A 21,360-nucleotide genomic window follows, 5' to 3' on the forward strand; every position below is an offset into this window, starting at 1 on the left:
TTGAATTTTCCATGTAGAGTGTCATGTCATCTGTGAAAGGTGAAAGTTTGACTTCTTCTTTGCCAATTTGGATGCCTTTGATTTCATTTTGTTGTCTGATTGCTGATGCTAGGACTTCCAACACTATGTTAAGCAATGATGAGAGTGGACATCACTGTCATGTTCCTGATCTCAGGGGGAAAGCTCTCAGTTTTTCCCCATTGAGGATGATATCAGCTGTGGGCTTTTCATAAATGGCCTTTATGATGTTTAAGTATGTTCCTTCTATCTTTTCTTGAGAGTTTTTAGTAAGAAAGGGTGTTGTATTTTGTCAGATGCTTTTTCTGCATCTATTGACATGATCATATGGTTCTTATGCTTTCTTTTATTAATGTGGTGTATCACATTGATTGTTTTGTGAATACTGAACCATCCCTGCAGCCCAGGAATGAATTCCACTTGATCATGGTGAATAATTCTTTTTATAAGCTTTGAATTCGATTTGCTAGTATCTTGTTGAGGATTTTTGCATCCATGTTCATCAGGGATATTGGCCTGTAGTTCTCCTTTTTTGTGGGGTCTCTGCCTGGTTTGGGAATCAAGATAATGCTGCCTTCATAGAATAATTCCATAAGCTTTCCTTCTATTTCTATTTTTTGGAACAGCTTGAGAAGGATAGGTATTATCTCTGCTTTAAATGTCTGGGAGAATTCCCCAGGGAAGCCATCTGGTCCAGGACTCTTATTTGTTGGGAGATTTTTGCTAACTGATTCAATTTCTTCACTAGTTATGGGTCTGTTCAGATTTTCTACTTCTTCCCACTTGAGTTTTGGTAGTGTGTGAGTGTCTAGGAATTTGTCCATTTCTTCCAAGTTGTCCAGTTTTTTGGCGTATAATTTTTCATAGTATTCTCTGATAATTGCTTGTATTTCTGAAGGATTGGTTATGATAAATCCATTTTCATTTGTGATTTTGGGCTCTATTTCTATTTGGGTTATCTCCCTTTTCTTTTTGAGAAGCCTGGCTAAAGGTTTATCAATTTTGTTTATTTTTTCAAAAAAACAACTCTTAGTTTCATTGATCTGTACTACTGTTTTTTTTTGGGGGGGGTTTCTATATTATTTATTTCTGCTCTGATCTTTATTATTTCTCTTCTTCTGCTGGGTATGAGGTTTCTTTGCTGTTTTGCTTTTAGTTCCTTTAGGTGTGCTGTTAGATTTTGTATTTGGGATTTTTCTTGTTTCTTGAGATAGATGGGCAGGATTTCAAGTGATGGTAATGAAGGCAACCGTGTGGTGAGATGAAGCCACTGACCACATGTGGTTATTGATCGCTTGAAATGTGAAATTGAAATATGCTGTGAGTATAAAGTACCTGCTGGTTTGAAGACTTAGTATGAAGAAAAGAATGTAAAAAATATCTCATTAGTTTTTATATTCATTACATTTTGATTTGATAATACTTTAGACATATTAGGTTAAGTAAAATATATATTAAGATTAATTTTACCTTTTTTTCTTTTTAAAATTGTAGCCACTAGAAAAATTTTAAGTCTTCTGTGTGCCTAGCATTGTATTTGATGTGGGAAATGACATATCTTCTACTTACTTTTATTTTTTTATAAACAAATATTGATTGTAATGATGTGTGCATCAAATAGCTGATTCATCTTTCAAGTTTTAAATATCTTCTACCTCCTTATCACCTGATAAGATTTAGTTGTAGGTCAAGAGTGACAACCATGATGGTTTGCAGCCACCATGGCGCATCTTCTCTTTCTTTTGAATGCTGCAGTAAGACATAGTTCAGATAAGAATGTTTGTGTCTGCTTCTGTCTGAGTTTTTTCCTTCAAAAGACTCTTCATTTAATCAGCCAAAGAAAGTGGAAGTTGGATAGCACTACACCACTTCTCCATGTCAGCTCAGGTTAAAATTTTGTGTTCCTTGCTTTCCTGAATTTTTCATTTTCCACATGCATTTATGCATATATGCATATATCAGTTTTAAATAAGAACTTATTTATGTATACTAATTTAAAATTAATAATAAAAAAATAAGTCAAACTGTTCTTTTAATTCTTTAATGTATATTCAAATGTTCATATGTATTTTTTAATTCCCTGTGATAAGATACAGGGCATATTACAAATTATTTTATATGCTCTAACAGTAATAACAATAGCAAACTATTTTAGTAGTCAGTTTTTTAACTAAACCATATACAATGGGTTCAGTAGTTTACAAGTAATAATAATAATAAAATGTTGAAGTTGAAATGGGGAAACCGGATCCTTGCCTGGTTTACACCCTCTAACCTCTGTAGCAGGTTTGGAGATGCATTTTCAGAATGATAAATCACAAGGTTTCTGATCCTGCTTAATAGGAAAATATAATAACAAATTGTAGCCAATACAAGTGTCTTTGTTAAAAATTTAAATATATTTTATTATTTCTCAAATGTAAGTTTAACTGTATTTATCAAATTTGTTTCAATGTAACTATATTTTTTTGTTTTTAAAGAAATTTCCTACTTACCTCAACTTCACTAAACCAAAGTTTATTATTCTCTATCATTGCTACTATGACTGTTTCATTATATTTACTCTGATAACTAACACCACTATCTGTATTACTTGTTCTACTACTACTACTAATGCTATTATAATATTAATTTCATCAGAGCCAGGTTTATGTTTTTGCCTGACCCAAAAGTTTATACTCTGTATTCAACTACTGATATTATTATTGATATTAAAAAAATCTCTTTATCTTTCCCCCTACACTAGAAACATGCAGAAATATAAACATAATTACATTGTTAAAAGCATTTTGATTAACAAAATAATTGAATCATTCTATAGTCAGCCTTAAAGAAGTACAAGAAAAACTTAGAAAGAAAGGAATTAAAAGTTCATCATAGAATTAGCAGCCCCTTCTTTCAGTCTGCAAACTGAAACCAAAAGTAAAACATAATTAGAATTCTTATCTACCTCATTTACTTAAGGAGGATATTAAAAATTTTCATTGGGAATATCAACACAATAAATAAATGATAATGCTATAGCATAAGTATTCCAGAGAGTCAATTAATTTCACTCTTTAGAGACTTTAGGACCCTGTGAAGTTGCATTAATTTAAGAGCTACTTTTTTCCCTCCCTTTGCAAGGATATTATTCATTCATATTTTTTTTTTGTCTTCTTACATTAGCTCTGGGTAATAAATATCTACATTATTTTTTCATTTTTCATTTTATTTTCAGAATCTCTGTTTTCATTTTTTCTTTATTGCCAAGTGTAAGTGAATGTTTAATTTTAGTATTAAATTTATTCTGAGACACATGCCATTATATGAAATAGTTTTACACTGAATGTGATTATGCCAGAGATCAATGTATAATCTTCAATTCTATCTTTATTTCTCTGGAAGTTAAAATTGCAATGAGAGAATTCTGTTTTATAATATACAGGAAGACACATGAATTCCTTGTCACTAAAGTCTGTCACCAAGACATCTTAAGAGAGCCTTTGTATTGAATGTGCTGTCTAAATCAGCTTTCCCATCAATTCTGAAGCTATTTGTAGTCAAAAGTAATGAGTGTCTCAGCTGCTACTTCTTAGGGTTCAAAGTAATATATTAAAAAATCAAAGTAAAAGTGCAATGAATGAAAACTCCATTGAACTTCAGATAGCAATATTGCCAAGGCAATTACATCAAATAACAATTACCTTTTTGATGTTGTTAGCAATTGTCAATTTAATTTCTTTAAAGGTTGCCACATGTTGTTCAATAATGGATATTAATATACAGGTCAAAGATAAACATTTATCATAGAATACAGATTTATTTGTTAGAAAATGTGAAATAGAGAATATTTTAAAACTTGTTCTATAGATGAATGCAATATTCATGGCACAGAGTCTATTAAAGGAAGTACGTCACAATTTATTCTAGTCATTTATTTTAGCTTTATAAAAAAATAGAGTATCATTCAGAAATAAGGAACTGATTATTAGCCTTCAATATGAGAATAGGTTCCCCAGTTAAAAGCACAATTCCTATGAAAGATAGGGAGACAGTTGTGATAGTATCACAAAGATGCAGAAATTAGCTCCATTAACAAGTGATATGGAGTGTAGGATCTCAAAAAATTTCTCTGTAATTTAGTCATATTTGTAAAATGTTTAGAAATTACTTTACCACTTAACCCCCAAAATATGCTTGAGGCACAAGTTTATTTAAATACATATTTACTTATTGGTCAAAGACATCAAGGGTGTAAAGAAAATCTGATATTGACAGTAGAATTTTGTTATATTACTATCTGGTTTAGTCCCAAGGAAACATGCATATCAAGATTCTGTCATGATTATCTAAATTCTTTTTCAGCTAATTTTCAGGGCCAGAATTTGTTGATGTTAACATGAAATTGTTCAAACTGCACAGATCAATAAATCAAAGACAAAGATCTTCCTATTATAATCATTCCGGACTGAGGGTGAATATGTTGCCTTTACTTACTAAATTACACATATTTTATGTTGTTAGCTTATAGTTGCATTAGAGACTACTTAGAAAATTCTGCTAAATGGGTGACTATATATCTATATAATATATTAATATAAAATTATATGTAATATATACTTACAAAATCTACAAGACTAATATAAATTATATGTTAATATATAATACATAAATACAGATGATTATTCATGCCATATCCCTTTTAAATATGGTCAAACCATCTAAAAATGCCAAACAAACGTGATTTACCATTCCACCAAAAAGAACGCATGCATTTTAAAGTGGGCCAAATAAAGTTTCTAAAATGTCCTTTAAATTTATAGATAAATTTAGAAAACACTTAAACTTCATTTTAACTAATATAGAGCTCTTTATATAAATAAATACTAAAACATGTTAAATATATAATTTTTCATGTGATACTGATATTCTTATTCGTTGAACTAAGTTACAGAAATACCTGTTAAATTCAAATATACAGTTTATGATATAATTAGTGAGACAACAAAAATTATATTATTATAAAATAGAATTTGAGGCCAACATGATTAATGAAATGAGTGTAATTTGAATTGTCAGTGTTAATCTTAATATTAAAGTTTTGCTTGTAATCTATAGTAATTTCCAGAAATTCATATTTCAGGATATCTTCATGTTTTAATAAAAGTTATAAACACTAGGGAACTGTAAACTGTGACCTAGTTAATCCAGTTAACTTATTTAAGACATGTAAGTGGATAGCTAAGATAACAAGACCTGACCCTATTGCTATGTTTGATAGAATGCTAGAAAATATAAGCTAAAAGTGTCAACATTGCATGGGTTTCATTAACCTAAAGATACAAATTAGGTCAAATTTATACTAATATTCTTGCCCTTCAATGCTGCGGCCACAGCCATGAGTATGCTTGGGCTTCAGAACAGGCTTGCCTCCAGTGTCCTCTGCTGTTGCAAAAAGAAGGTCTGGTTCAACCCCAATGAGACCAATGAAATCATCAATGCCAACTCCCATCAGCAGATCTGGAAACTGATTAAAGATGGGCTGATCACTGTGAAGCCTGTGCCCATCCATTCCCAGGCTTGGTACCAGAAAAACACTTTGGCCAGCAGGAAGGGCAAGCATAATGGCATTGGTAAGAGAAGACATACTGCCAGTGTTCAAATGCCTGAGAAGGTAAGCTGGATGAGGAGGATGAGAATTCTGTACTGGCTGCTCAGAAGATACTGTGAATCTAAGATTGACCACACGTGTATCACAGCCTGTACTGGAAAGTGAAAGGTGATGTGTTCAAAAACGAGCAGATTCTCATGGAACACATCCACAAGTTGAAGGCAGACAAGGTTCACAAGAAGCTTCTGGCTGACAGGCTGAGGCCCTCAGATCTATGACCAAGGAATATCATAGCACACAAGTGCTGTGAAGAGCAGCTCCAGGCCAAGAAGGAGGAAATCATCAAAACTCTGTCCAAGGAGAAAGAGACCAAGAGATAAAACTTTGTGTCTGTACATAGTGGCCTTAGCAATAACACAGATCTGTTATTCAATAAAACAAATCTTTATCTTCCAAAATAATAATAATAATAACAATACCCTTAAGTTATAGTCACTCACCATTTGTTATATTAGTGCAAAATCTATTGGGCTTTAACAGGGGATGATCTAGAAAATTCCAGGACCCAAATACATTTCCTAGAATCTCTTGTTGTCACTATTACTACTTGAATATATTCAGACTACCCCTTAAGAAAGACACACAAAAAGGGGCACCTGGGTGGCTCAGTCAGTTCAGTGTCCGACTTCAGCTCAGGTTATGATCTCATGGTCTGTGAGTGCGAGTCCTGCATCGGGCTCTGTGCTGACAGCTCAGAGCCTGGAGCCTGCTTCAGGTTCTGTGTCTCCATCTCTCTCTCTGCCCCTCCCCACCTCAAGCTCTGTCTCTCTCTCTGTCTCTGAAAAGACACACAAATCATTCCCTCAGTTTCTTGTTGCTCAGAAAGTTTACAATTAAGGATTAGTCTGTCTAGACTTCATCTTTCCAGTCCAACATGTGAAAAGTTTGCAAGTCATCAGTTCTGCCTTCACAGCAAGAAAAAAGCTGAACAACTGAAAGCGAGTGATTTTTCTTAGGTTCATTAGAATATTGTGGTCACAGGTGTCAAAACAAAAATTCTACTGAACAGTATTAAACAAGCAAGGAAGAATTTCTTCAAGATTATTGAAATAGGGGAGAGAGACTAAATTCAACTCCACTGAAACAAACAAACAAACAAAAAAAAGAAGTATTTTTAAGCACTGGAGTGAGTTGGTGAAAAAGCTGGAGGATGTTAATCAAAAAGTAAATGTACTAAGAGAAGTTAATCAGTAGGATATGGTGGGCACACTAAATTATTCTGAGTTTGCTAATATTTTTCTGTGCAATTAGACGATCTGAGTTTGCTGTTTGGCACCGTTGAGTTATACTCTGTATCCTCCTTCAGAAACTGAGAGATAGGGATCTAACCTCTTTTGATAATTATATTTCAAAGAGATGTTTCCCAGGTCTTTAAGAAGGACATTACTAGGTTGTAAAATTGGCAAGAGTTTGGAAGATTTACATTACTTACAAAGGGCAAAACAAGAATTTGCAATTATAAATATTCTAAAAAGTGTTTAATGTTTATTTATTTTTGAGAGACAGAGCATGAGCAGGAGAGGGGCAGAGATAGAGGAACAGAATCTGAAGCAGGCTCTAGGCTCTAAGCTGTCAGCAGAGAGCCTGACACAGGGCTTGAACCCATGAACTGTGAGATCATGACCTGGGCCAAAGTCAGACGCTTAACCAACAGAGCTACCCATGCACACCTGCAATTGTAAACATTCTAAAGTAAATATTGTAAGGAAAAGGAGACCACAGTTCTATAATCAGGAAGAAATCTGTCTATTATTTAGTCATGCTCAGGGGAACATTAAGGCTGTCTTGGTCACAGGAGAAAGTATCACTGAGAGTGTAGGAAACTGGAGAATACAAAAAGAGAGAAAGAGCAAGAGATCAGCTCATCTGAAGCATAAGCTGCTGATAGTGCTACCTACATAGTAACGACATAGTACCTACATAGTAACTGATGAATTCCTGGAGGCAGACTGTGTGCACTAGAAATCCTAGCTAAGGCTATAAGACATGAAAATAAAATGAAAGGTATACAAATAAGGGAGAAAGAAAACTGTTTTTGTTCACAGAAAACATGATTATTGAGGTAGAAAATCTTAATGAATCAACAAAAAACTCTTGAATTAATAATTAATTATATTAAGTTTGCATGATACAATGTTAGTAAGTTAAAGTCAGTTGTTTTTCTATACCAGCAATCAACAATTGGAATTCAAATTAAAAAATTTAATACAACTTACATTAGCACCAAAACCAAGGAAATAACATAGGTAGAAAGCCAATAAAATATGTACAGAATTTAAATGATGAAAAACAAATAAAACTATGATGAGGGAAATCAAAGAACATAAATAAGAGATTTTCATGGGTAGGTAGTCTAAATATTGTTACAAAGGGGAAAAGATCATCTCTTCAACAAATGGTGCTGGGAAAAATAGATATCCCTATGTAAAAGGATGAATTCAGACCCGTAGCTAATACCTTACACAAAAATTAATGCAAATTGACCAAAGATGTAAGACCTAAACTTTAATACTCCTATAAGAAAATCTAGGATACAATTTCAGATATTCATATTTGCTGGTGAGTTCTATGGATATGACACCAAAAGCATAGGCAACACAATTTTTAAAAAGCGGGTCCACATCAAACTTCAAAAATTTTGTGTACTAAAGGAAACAAGAGAATGAAAAGGCAACCTACAGAATGGGAGAAAATAATTGCCAATCATATATTTGATAAGGGACTAATATCCAGAATATATAAGGAACATCTACAACTCAATAACAACAACAAATTAACTCACTTAAAAAAATGGGCATAGGATTTGAATACATATTTCTCCAAAAAAGAAACACAAATGAAATTTAAGCATATGAGAAGGGTTTAACATTACTAATTATTAGGTAAATGTAAATTAAACCACACTGAGATATCTCACACCCACCAGGATAGCTGTTATCAAAAGAACTGAAATTAATGTTGGTAAGAATGCAGAGATGTTGGAAACCTTGTGAACTGTTGGGGGGAGGGGGATGCAAAAGGTTATAGCCATTAGGAAAAGCTTCCTTAAAAAGTTAAAAAAAAATAGAATAACTAACTATATATTCCAATAATCTTATTTCTGGGTATATACCCAAAAGAATTCAAAGCAGGATCTTGAAGAGTATCTGTATACTTTGTTCATTGTAGCATTATCCACAATATCTAAGAGGTGTAACCAACCCAAATGTTCATAAACAGATGAATGGATAAAAAAATATAGTGTATACATACAATGGGATTTTATGCAGCCTTAAAAAGGAAGGAAATTCTCTCACATGCTACAACTTGGATGATCCTCAGGATAGAATGTTAAGCAAAATAAGTTAGTCACCAGATAACCATATGATTTCTCTCACATGAAATGTCTCAAATAGAAAAAAAAAATTCATGGAAACAGTAAGTAGAAGGTTGGTTGCCAAGGGTGGAGGGTACAGAAAAGGGTAGTTAGTATTTTGGGTTTATAGAATTTCAGTGTTGTAAATGAAAAGGTTCTGTAAATCTGTTGCACAAAAATGTGACTATACTTCACACTATACTTAATATTATGTACTGAACTATACATTTAAAACCAGGTTAGATGATAAATATCATGTGTTCTTTTCCACAATTTTTTAAAAGATTGGCAAAGACTTTGGGTAAACATTCATCAAAATAAGATGTGCAGATGGTCAATAAGCACATCCAAAAAAATGCTCAACATCACTAATCATTAGGGAAATGCAAATCAAAGCCACAATTTCATACCACTTTATAATCATTAGGATGGCTACTATTAAAAAAGGTAACGAATGTGATGAAGATGTAGAAAATTGAAGCCCTCATTCACTGTTATTAGGGGACTATAAAATGGCACAAATTGTGGAAAATGGTATGATGGTTCTCAAAACATTAAAAATATAATTAATCATATGATCCATCAATTCTGCTTTTGGGCATATGCCCCAAAATTGAAAACAGGGACTCACACAGATAGTTTTATAACTATATTCATAACAACATTGTTCACAAGAGTCAAAAGGTGGAAAGAAAGCAACCCAAGTGTCCATTGAATATTAATGAATAAACAAATGTGGTATGTACTTACAGTGGAATATTATTTAGTCTTAAAAATGAAGAAAATTCTGACACATGCTACAATATGGATAAACCTTGAAGACTTAAAATAAGTGAAGTAAGTCAGCCACAAAAAGATAAATACTCTATGATTTCCCTTGTAGAGGATCTTTAGAGTGGTCAAATTCATAGAGACAATAAGTAGAATTACTATGGGCTAAAGAGAGATGTTGAATAAATGTTTTCTACTGTATGTGATTCAGGATATTTGATAATGAGGTATACCTTCAGTCAGTATTTAGAAACTTACTTTCTTTCTTTCTTTCTTTCTTTCTTTCTTTCTTTCTTTCTTTCTTTCCCCTTTAGTTTTGATGACATTTCTCTGCACCTCTGAGATAGAACCAATAGTCCCCAATCAGGGAAGAGATACTTGATATTTGGAGGTTAGGGTCCTTTTTGCCCACTCTGGCTGCCACAAGTTATGTGTCCAAGCTGCTTCTGGAACACTTGTTGAGTTGCTACTGTGGCCAGAGGGGTAGAGGAGGGGTAGGTGCTACTGTGCTAAGATCCGAAATTGAAATTAACTTCAGTTTACCATTCAGGCCTTCCCTTAGAAGTTTTAAGCCTTCAGTAGACTCCAGATACAAAATAAGTACATCAGGCAGTTTCTGCCATTGCAGTGTTGTATTGGTAGGGAGACACATCCTACTCTACCATTTGCACAGATGAGATCTTTATATACACATATGTATATGTGTGTTCATGTATCCATATATGTATCCATATGTACCGTGTACATATATGTATGTGTGTATGCAGAAAGATCTTTGTATGTATGTGAGTATGTATATATGATGTATACATTTTATGTTTGTATATATAAATGATGATATCTTTACAACTTTAAAGGTAATTTAGAGAGTCAGGGGAAATTTGGAGGAATATAATATAGATAGTTCCTTGAAATTCTTAAGTCAGTCAAGAAGTACTTGATTAAAGAAGTACTAAATTAAAGGTAATTTAGAGAGTCAGGGGAAATTTGGAGGAATATAATATAGATAGTTCCTTGAAATTCTTGAAATGTAAGTCAGTCAAGAAGTACATCCTGGGGGTACCTGGGTGGCTCAATTGGTTGAGAGTCCAATTCTTGATTTTGGTTCAGGTTATGATCCCAGAATCGTAGAACTGATCCCCGCATCAGACTCCATGTGCACATGGAGTCTGCTTGGGATTCTGTCTCTCCCTCTGCCACTCTCCCCCATTTGCTCATAATCTCTCTCTCTCTCTCTCTCTCTCTCTCTCTCTCTCTCTCTTTCAAATTAAAAAAAAAGAAACTGCGTTCTGTATGTAGCATACATATTTCCTAGCATCTAGAAGAAATTAGATAATTTGGCAATATGTTGATGAATTTAGGTCATTAAAATCCAGGATTATTATTTATTAAATATTTGAATTTGTATTTGAATGTATGTGTAACCCTCTGATTATGTCTTATTATGATTAAGATGGTCAAAGAAGAGGCACCTAACTACAAGTAGAGATCATTTTATGATGCATTTTTATTTTTGTCCTTGGGGGAGTCTGATGATAAGATTCTACATACTGAATTTCCAGATTCCATATAAATTTCCTTATTATTGCTGGATAACTTTGGTTTGTTGCTTTGCTTCTGTTTTTGAGTATTTATTTTATGCTAACATTTTTACTGCCTATTGAATGACTATTAACACACAGGTCAGTTAAAAGTGTCCATAGAGCACAGAATATTCTGCTAGAAAATATTTTGGAGATGTGCCTACTCACTATTTACATTGGCACTTGCAGTCTGCAGTATAATCAGAATGAGTTAGTGTAATGTTGTACTAAGTAAGCAGGTGGCTTAATTTTGCAGGAATTAAGCAGTCAGTAAAATAGGGAATTTGAATTTCGTCCATAAACACAGGAGTTGCTTTAGTTTCACAACATTGCCAAACTTGGAAAGGACATTAGGATTTGTGTGTGTTTGTGTGTGTGTGTGTGTGTGTGTGTGTGCGCACACATAAATGAAAGGTAATAGAATATGAACTTGTTAGAAAATTGCTCAGTATTGCAAAACAGATCACATCTTGGTGATTGAAAGAAATGCTAATATTAGGGAATTTATTTCTTCCAACATATGGAACACATTGGAAATACAGATTCAAAAATGCTTTAAGCACATTCATATATTTATAATTTTATATCTAATAGGATATATAGTAAAGGTATATCCCAACAGGTTGACTTTACCATCAAATTAAAAAAATATTAAAATGATGCTTATATGCATAATGGAATGTATACTTTGTATGCCTCATTTATTTTTTTACTATGTCTTTACAAAATACTAAGTCTTAATTTAGTATGGGGAAAGTACAATGTATTTAGTTGAAATAATGTGGCCAAAATCAAACACCTAATAAATTGTCAAGTTAGGATTTCAAGCCAGCCTTTCTAATATCAAGGTTCTGTGCTTGACAAGTTATTAATGTTCCCATTTACTTAAGGAAAGTAAATCATGGGGGTGGATGAGCGTTTAAGAGGGCAGTGCTTACGTCTGTCTTGACCTGGAAGAATTTGCTGAATTAACATTTACACTTAGAAAAAATGAACATTATATTTCTAAGCTGAGATGGGTAGAGAACAGTAGAGAGTATCATGAACAGAGAAATTATTATGAACAAAGATATGCAGATTCATAGTTTTTTAGGAGATGTGCACATAGTCCAAACATATTTTGAAGGGTAATTTAGAATCTACCCTATGACCCAGCAATAGCACTGCTAGGAATTTACCCAAGGGATACAGGAGTACTGAACATAGGGGCACTTGTACCCCAATGTTTATAGCAGCACTCTCAACAATAGCCAAATTATGGAAAGAGCCTAAATGTCCATCAACTGATGAATGGATAAAAAAATTGTGGTTTATATACACAATGGAGTACTACGTGGCAATGAGAAAGAATGAAATTTGGCCCTTTGTAGCAACATGGATGGAACTGGAGAGTGTTATGCTAAGTGAAATAAGCCATATAGACAAAGACAGATACCATATGGTTTCACTCTTATGTGGATCCTGAGAAACGTAACAGAAACCCATGGGGGAGGGGAAGGAAAAAAAAAAGAGGTTAGAGTGGAAGAGAGCCAAAGCATAAGAGACTCTTAAAAACTGAGAACAAACTGAGGGTTGATGGGGGGTGGGAGGGAGGAGAGGGTGGGTGATGGGTATTGAAGAGGGCACCTTTTGGGATGAGCACTGGGTGTTGTATGGAAACCAATTTGACAATAAACTTCATATATTGAAAAAAAAAAAGAAAGGTAATTTAGAGTCAGATTGTTAAAAGCTTTCATTGAGCTTATAGGATGAAACTTAAATTGTATCATATAGGAAATAACAAGGGATTTAGGAAATGAAAAAAGGCTCCTAATCATAATTATAACCTCGTAATCTATTGTTTGAAATATATTAAAATGTTATATATACACAATATCAATACATATATGTATATAACCGTCATATATATGTTGATTTGTTTACCCCACAAGATTTCATTTATATTAGATTCAAGCAGTTGCATGACTTTAGATGATGAGTTCCTACGGGAAGTGTTAAGAGACTTTGTGTCAATCAAATCCATTCATATAAATATGTTTTTTTCTCTTCCACATCTTCGGATACATAAGAGACCCATGTATCCTGTGGTTTAATAGCACAATGATTCAAATTGTTCTTTTAATTGTGTGTCTCAATCATTTTTATGATTTATTGTTTTCTAGAAGAACTAGAAAGAGAATCCAACAAGTTAAAAACATCAAAGTCTTTTGAGTCTGACAGAACTTTTTATGAGTCCTGCCTAAGCCCACTCTTCGAATAGGATAGTTAACTCCCCAAAATATCCATTTTTAATCTATCAAATGGTGGGAATTTACTTCTAATACATGATGTTGCTATGAGAACAAAGAAGGGTGGAGAACACACCATAGTGTGTTCAAGGATTATTAGTTTTTGTCTTTCCACCATGCCTACTCTTGGTCATTACTTTGAACTAGGATCAACAATCATTGAGTTTTGGCTGGAACATGCATGCGGCAGTTTAATCTAAGTTTGATCTAGAGAGGCAAGGCCAGACATGAGGTTTTGTTAGATGAGGGTCATGAACAGAATTTGAATCATTATTTTAAGGCTCTCCCATCGTTAGCAATATAGTTAAGGGTTTTCAGAAGGCAAAGTGATCTTCAAGGTATTGTTTGATAGTAGAATCAAAATGTTTTGGTGTTATTCTCAATTTCCCCTTCCTTTCAGGTAGCTCTAAAATAGCTCTAAGAAGGAATAAGGCTTTAGCTTCCCAAATTGTACTGAATACTGAAATCATGTAGTGAGCTTCTAAAACTCTGGATGACAGGGTCATAGCCCATATCAATTAAATCTTTATGCCTGTAGGTAAGAGCCAAGAATAAATATAAATGTTTTTAAAGACCCCTCTCTCCCTCTTCCTGCTGATGATTTGACTGTGCAGCAAAGTTTAAGATTCACTGGCTTTGGGAAATATTCTCTTTCAATTTGAGGTTCAAACTAAGATTTTTATGTAGGCCAAAAACCAGATTAAATTAAATATAGTCAGTCAAGCAATAAAATAAAAATGATCTAAAGTTATTTACTTTCATTATCAGCTGTTGATAAAGATTATAAATTGTCTTCAAATATTGTCAAGTGTTATTGTTTATTGTCTAATGTGTGAAATAACAAAGTTTACATTACTGCACTTGTATATTGTAAACACAAATTTTTAGCTTTCAGGGTTTGGATTCAAATGGGGACAGGGCATACATAAGTGGCAGAAAAGTAATGTTGGGCAGACTATCTAAATGCAGATATCTAAGAATGGTCTCGCTGTCAGTTTTCTCATTGAAAATGCAATGTTTCCTGGGTTTTATTCTTCCATCAAATCCAAAAGAAGGCGTGATGACATATAATCATCACCGTTTAGCTAAAATGGCTTTTAACTGTATTCAGCAGGACTTTCTATTAGAAGTTGTGTAATAAACTCCATTATCAAGTAGATATTACCAGAAATCGTTATTATCAAGTAGATATTACCAGAAATCGTTATCACTAACTCAAGTTGTATTATTTTGTGAATTCTTCTAGTATGTCTCATTTTATGATACTCGATTCCACTTAAATTTGTTATTTTCTTCTCTTGATTGTTTCTCTAACACTACCATCACTTAGTTGTCAACTGTAACAGCCTTGTTTATTACATGTACTATTACAATTTTTCATTATTTATGCAGAATTTACTATTGCTGAAGAATTAGAAGGTTTACCCTTATCTCTAAGTTTTATACATACATATATATGTATGTATGCTTCTTTGGTATGTCACACAAATTCTCTTCACTCAATGAGCTGTTGACAAGATGTAGACATTGTGTCAGGAAATAGATCTATCACACAAAATAACCCAATTGCCTGCTTAATGGTAAACATGCTGAAAAGAAAATAGTGAAAGCATAGCTCAAGTAATCATATCCAATCATGATCATTATGTTGGATGCCTTTTCATAAGAGTGCTAGGTGGTATTTTTCTCCCTTTTTTTCTTTTTAATGTATGATGTCAATACACATATGCTGTTAGAAAAAAATTACCATATATCTCAATCTAGCAATATGTATTTATTAATTATTTGCAATAAGGACCAAGAATCATAATGATGACATAATAACCTAAACATATTCTATATTTTATTTTATGTAACTTATATTGTATAAGAATCTAAGCCCAGTCACAATGTTGCCATCAAACACTACTGACAAAATATAAGCTCATAATACAGCTTGTATAAATAATTAAAATTTACTACCAAGTTAATTTTAAAAAGCACTTGCACAGTCAGATCATGCTGGTTTTATGAACTGTTTATGCAGCAGTGGGGTAACTTTACGAAATCTATGTACATTCTGAATAAAAAGCATTAAGTATTCATGAGGTTATTGTGTGATGTGTCTGGCAATACAGTGTGCATACATTATATGGATATATAAATTGAACTCAGTGTTTTAAATATAAAACAAATAATGCTTACTATTTACAAAAGTACGCTTCATGCAAATTCTAGAAAATTTAAGTTTTTAAAAGTAACCAGATACAGTATAAAATTGATGGCATATACTACACAATAATTTTAGGAAGTTACTAACTTCCCAATTTTTTGCAAGAAGAAATCCTTCAATTTAATTTATTCACATTGCTTTTTGGTGCTCAATGTAATCCAGTAACTGCCTGAAAAATATGCATGTATTTCTTAACTGATTGTTGGTGCATAGCCAAAAGTGTATATTCACACAAAACAAATTCCTACATTTTAAAATCATGTCTTAACAAAATCATGTCCTACACATTATCCATAAACAACACTTTTGGAAAATTCAGACTTCATCTTTTCTTTTTAAAGTTGATCCATACTTCTTTCTGTATTTTCAGACTTTTTTTTTTTTTTTGGTATTTATTGTCTGTACAGAAGCACTGAGATTTTTTTTAATATTTATTTATTTGTAAGAGCAAGAGAGAGAGCACGAGTGGGAGGGGGCAGCGAGCTAGCTAGCTAGAGAATCAGGAGCAGGCTCAGCATTGTCACTGTCAGCACAGAGACTGATGTGGGGCTCCACCAATGAATCGTGAGATCATGACCTGAACTGAAGTCAGAAACTCAACCAACTGAGCCACCCAGGTGCCCCAAACACTGAGATTTTTGATGATTCTCCAGATAGTTTCTCTTCATCAATCATATCTTCTCAACTGAACAACAGATTTCAGATATTCACATAATAACATCTAACTTCTTTTCAATCCCATATCATTTACCTCTTTGCATAGTGCCTGATGGGATAAAGTATACATTCTATATTGTTTTCAAATTAATGTCCACCCCTAAACCCATCAATCTGAATTAAGTCACTATCGCATCACCTGTGGTCTATATGCATTTTTAACCTGTTACTAACACTGCTACTGTAAGGCTAATGTCATACATGACAGCTTCAAATCCAAATAATTTTATGCCAATATCACTTTCCATTCTACTTTAATACTGGGATTATTAGAATCACTTTCCGTGGAGAAGTGATTCTTGTAGCATGTATAGAAGTGAGTCCATCACCTTAATTTTATTAACGTAAACTACAATCCACTCAGATTACATAGTAACGACAAGTGTGCTGCAATAAAAAGTATGCTGTGCAGAGAACATATTACATCGGTGACCAGTACTGACCCCTTGTTGCCAGTTTGTTCCAACCCCTGTTCACAGTGTTGCCTTCAGTTTCTGTATCATTGAGACATTTGTTTTGTGAAAGATCTTTCTTTATCCTTATGCTAATAAAGAAGCTCATGCATTTCAAAACAACCACTAAATCCATTTTTGTCTCTCTTGTTTACTTTGAAAGAAAAATCTTTCAGAACTTGTTAAAAATAATATGAAGAGGTCTATCAGAAGCAAATACAGCATTCAATTACCATCAACTTTATTTAGCCAATCCTTCTGGTACATTCAAATCCTTCTATAAAACTTGTAATGAAAGGTTATGATTGGTAAATTTGATAACCTCATAAATTAAAATTCTAGTAAAACTTTTTTATAATTGGAGAAAACATTTTAATTGAATAATTTGTAAACTCTTTGAAATTTCAAAAACATAACTAGTATCAGGACACTCAGTACATTGTTAACAAATTATCCTCATCACAAGGGCCCTGATAAGAGGGAGACAGGAGAGTCAGAGATGAAGAGGGGACAGGATGGCAGAAGCCAGAGGTGACAGAGATTTGAAGATGTTGCACTTCTGTCCTTGAAAATGGAGGAGATTTCTCAAGTAAGGATACAGGCCTCTAAGGCCTGGAAAAAGCAAGAAAAGAAACTCTCCTAGGTTCTCCACAACATAGCCTGCCAATACATGGATTTTAGGTCTTTTGACCTCTATAATTGAAGGATAGTAAATGTGTGTTGTTTTAAGCCACCAAGCTTATGGTAGTTTGTTACAGCAACAATAGAAACTTAATACCCTGAAAAAGCACTTTGCCATTGTTTCGAAGGTGAAGAAGAAGGTTGTTTAAAAAGTTTTATTTATAATTTTAGCTTTTATTTAATTTTTTTCATGTTTTATTTTATATTTGAGAGGGAGAGAGAGAGAGAGCACCAACAGGGGAGGGGCAGAGAGACAGAGACAGAATCTGAAGCAGGCTCCAGGCTCTGAGCCATCAGCAGAGCCTGATGTGGGGCTCGAACTCATGAACTGTGAGATCATGACCTGAGCTGAAGTTGGACGCTTAATCCACTGAGCCACCCAGGCACCCCTATAATTCTAGCTTTTTCTTAGCATTTATTATGAGCCATCTCTGTGCTAATCACATATCTCAATACTTCAAAAGGGAAGAGATAAAATTTATCCAAGTTTTCTTCTTGTAGCAGTTTGTTCTTCTACCAATTAATAGAATTGAAATGCAGTTTGGTATTTAGATGTGTTTATTATGTTTACTCTTTGTAATCAAGATAGGATGAAAATGCCTCTTTATTAGACAGATGTTTAGGGGCACCTGGGTAACTCTGTCAATTAAGTGTCTGACTCTTGATTTCAGCTCAGGTCATGATCTTGTGGTTCATGAATTTGAGTCCCACATCGGACTCTGCTCTGACAGTGAAGAGCCTGCTTGGGATTTTCTCTTTCTCCCTCTCTCTCTGCCCCTGCCCCACTCTCTCTCACTCTCTCTCTCTCAAAATAAATAAAAATACTTTAAGAAAAAAAATAGATGTTTAGTTGTTTTGACTACTCTTGGATCTTACTTAGAAAACCTAATCCTAACCCTAATTGTAAATATTCTTGGTGGCATGGTGAGCTTTTATCAGTGCTATTTAAAAATTCCTCAAGCTCTGGGACACCTGGGTGCCTCAGTGGGTTAAGCTTCCGACTTTGGCTCAAGTCATGATCTCATGGTTTGTGGGTTTGAGCCCCGCATCTGACTCTCTGCTGTCAGCATAGAGCCTGCTTCAGATCTCTCTGTGTCCCCCTCTCTCTCTGCCTCTCCCCCCCTCAAATATAAATAAACTTTCAAAATCATAAAGTAAAATTCCTCAGGTTCTGCAAATTCTCAGATTTTTACAAGATGAAAATTTATTTTTGGTCTGAATTTAGTGTATTAAAATTTAATCTCAGAACCTACTTAACAGTATTCATTAATGCTCTTTACCTTATAATCCCTCCTTTTCTGCATCTGGAAACATAATGGGTTGTATTTCTTCAACTCTTTTGAAGAAAAGTATGGCCATTCCGTTGGCCAATAAAATATGAGAATAAGAAATAGCTGTCAGTATACTATAGTAACTTTAAGTCCCAGTGCACATCTCCCTGTCTAGACACAGGTGAGTCATTGCATGGACACGGGGCCTCCATTAGCCTCCACCCTTAGTCACTTGCCTGTCTCTTTTTAAGCTTGTGTTATAAACAAGAAATAAAATTTTGTTTTCGGCCAGTGAGATGTTGGGTTATATTTTATAAACCACCACATCACAATCTACCCTGATTGATATGCTTCCACCCAAAAGTAATTTCAATGACAAAAAAACTACAGCGTACTTAATCACTCTATTTTTTGTTCTTTACTCTCATTGATTTTATCCATCATCATTATGAGATCTATATTCAATTTTGGGGAGAGGATGATAAACATCTGTTTCCTGATTATCTATAGATTCTCTAAAAAAGAATATATTTTAAATAATCAATAAAAATCAACTGAATTTCTGTTCGTAAATTTAATTTCCTGTGTGAAAATTATATCCCTGAGGCATACCAGCTTAATAAAAGTTTGTTTCAGTTACTGTTCCAGACAGGTTTGCTGTTGGATTTGATATAAGAAACGAGTAAGGAGGGAATATCTGCTTGATCTTCAAATGCAAAGTATAAATTTTAAAGTTATTTGAAGGGAGTAAATTTGAATTAAGAATTTTATTGGAATGTGCATCTGATCTTTCTCCTTGTTTACAACCTTATTCTGTTCTTAAATTTTTGCGAAGCTATAGACCCCTCACGATATTAAATTCTCTCTGTCATATTCAGTGATTTAATGTTCTACCCTTGAATGTTTCATTTCTACAACAGGTGAGTTATGTGTGAGCCTAAGGCAAAGCTCTAGCTTCCTTCTTCCACACGACTTTGCCATTTCCCATTCTCCAAATACACTGAAACACACACTCTCTTTTTCACAAATACACGTACCCACACACAAAAACACAGAAACTTATGACTATATACACAGAAACCTATGACTATCTCCATTTGTCATTAAGAATTGTATATGATGCCACAAAATTGTATATGATGCCACAAAAGAAGCTCCAGTGGAATACTATGTTATAATACAATAATACTTAATTGAACTGGTTGATTACATGCTCTTGTATTTTAACATATATAGAATTTACAATATTGTTCTAAGATTACCTGAGACAACAAACTACTTTTTTTAACCATTCTTTGGGTCTTACATTACATCATGCACTCATCCCATCTACACAGGAAAAAGAAATCATGAGCTATTTTTCAGTGTATGACATAACTGCCTCCCCACTCCATTCTTACTAATATGCAGAGTTCCAGATTTTCATTTCCCCACATTAAATGTTTCTTCCCAGATTATATTTTTCATATTGCATTGGTCCACCTACTCCGCACTTCATGTGTCCATCATCACTGGGTACCGATGTCAGAAGAAGTTCAATGTGGATTTGTTTTATAACAGTTTTACTGTGATATAATTCACATGCAAATCTATACACCTTTTAAAAATGTACAATTCAGTGATTTTTAGTAAATTCACAGGGTTGTGTGCTCATCATTACTATCTAACATTAGAACTTCTTATCACTGTTTCTAAAAGCCCCATACACACGTTAGTACTCACTTGCCATTACAGTAGTCCCCTCGCCTTCCATAGTTTTGCTTTTGTAGTTTTAGTTACCTGAGATCAACCATGATTCAGAAGTAGATGATTCTCTTTCTGAAGTATGGGCAAAAGGGAAATAGTAGCCTAATACTGTGTCACAATGTCTGTATCATTCCACTCACTTCATCTCATCACACAGGCATTTTATGATCTCACATCATCACAAGAAGCGTGAGTACAATACAATTTGGTTATTTTGAGAAAAAGATCACATTCATGTATCTTTTAGTACAGTATATTGCCATAATTGTTATATTTTACTATTGTTTTTGGTCTCTTGCTCTGCTTAAATTATTACTTAAGATTTACCATAAATATGCACGTACATGAAAAGCAGTGTATATAGGGCTTGATACTATCTATGGTTTCAGGCATCTATTGGAGGTCTTGGAACGTATCTCCTGTGGATAAGGGGGCACTACTGTACTCTCTTGCAAACCAGCCTTGTCGACCACTAGTCTATCTCTATGGACTTGCCTATCCTGGACATTTCACATAAAAGGACTCATGAGCAACTGTACAATTGAAAGCAACTAGACAAATACACTAGATATTATTTATTTTGAGGGAGAGAGAGAGACAGAGAGAGAATCCT

The 21,360-nt window shown here is 33.8% G+C and overlaps 1 long non-coding RNA gene and 1 pseudogene across 1 annotated transcript in view; both read left to right on the forward strand.

The window, feature by feature from the left end:
• The window catches only part of LOC125933847 (uncharacterized), a 263,942-nt gene that overhangs the window by 227,445 nt on the left and 15,137 nt on the right, over positions 1-21,360 (forward strand). The gene's annotated exons all lie outside the window — the stretch shown is intronic.
• Positions 5,399-5,991, forward strand: LOC125933846 (60S ribosomal protein L19-like; annotated as a pseudogene).

Source organism: Panthera uncia, assembly GCF_023721935.1.
Source record: "Panthera uncia isolate 11264 chromosome A1 unlocalized genomic scaffold, Puncia_PCG_1.0 HiC_scaffold_16, whole genome shotgun sequence".
Taxonomy (NCBI): Eukaryota; Metazoa; Chordata; class Mammalia; order Carnivora; family Felidae; genus Panthera; species Panthera uncia.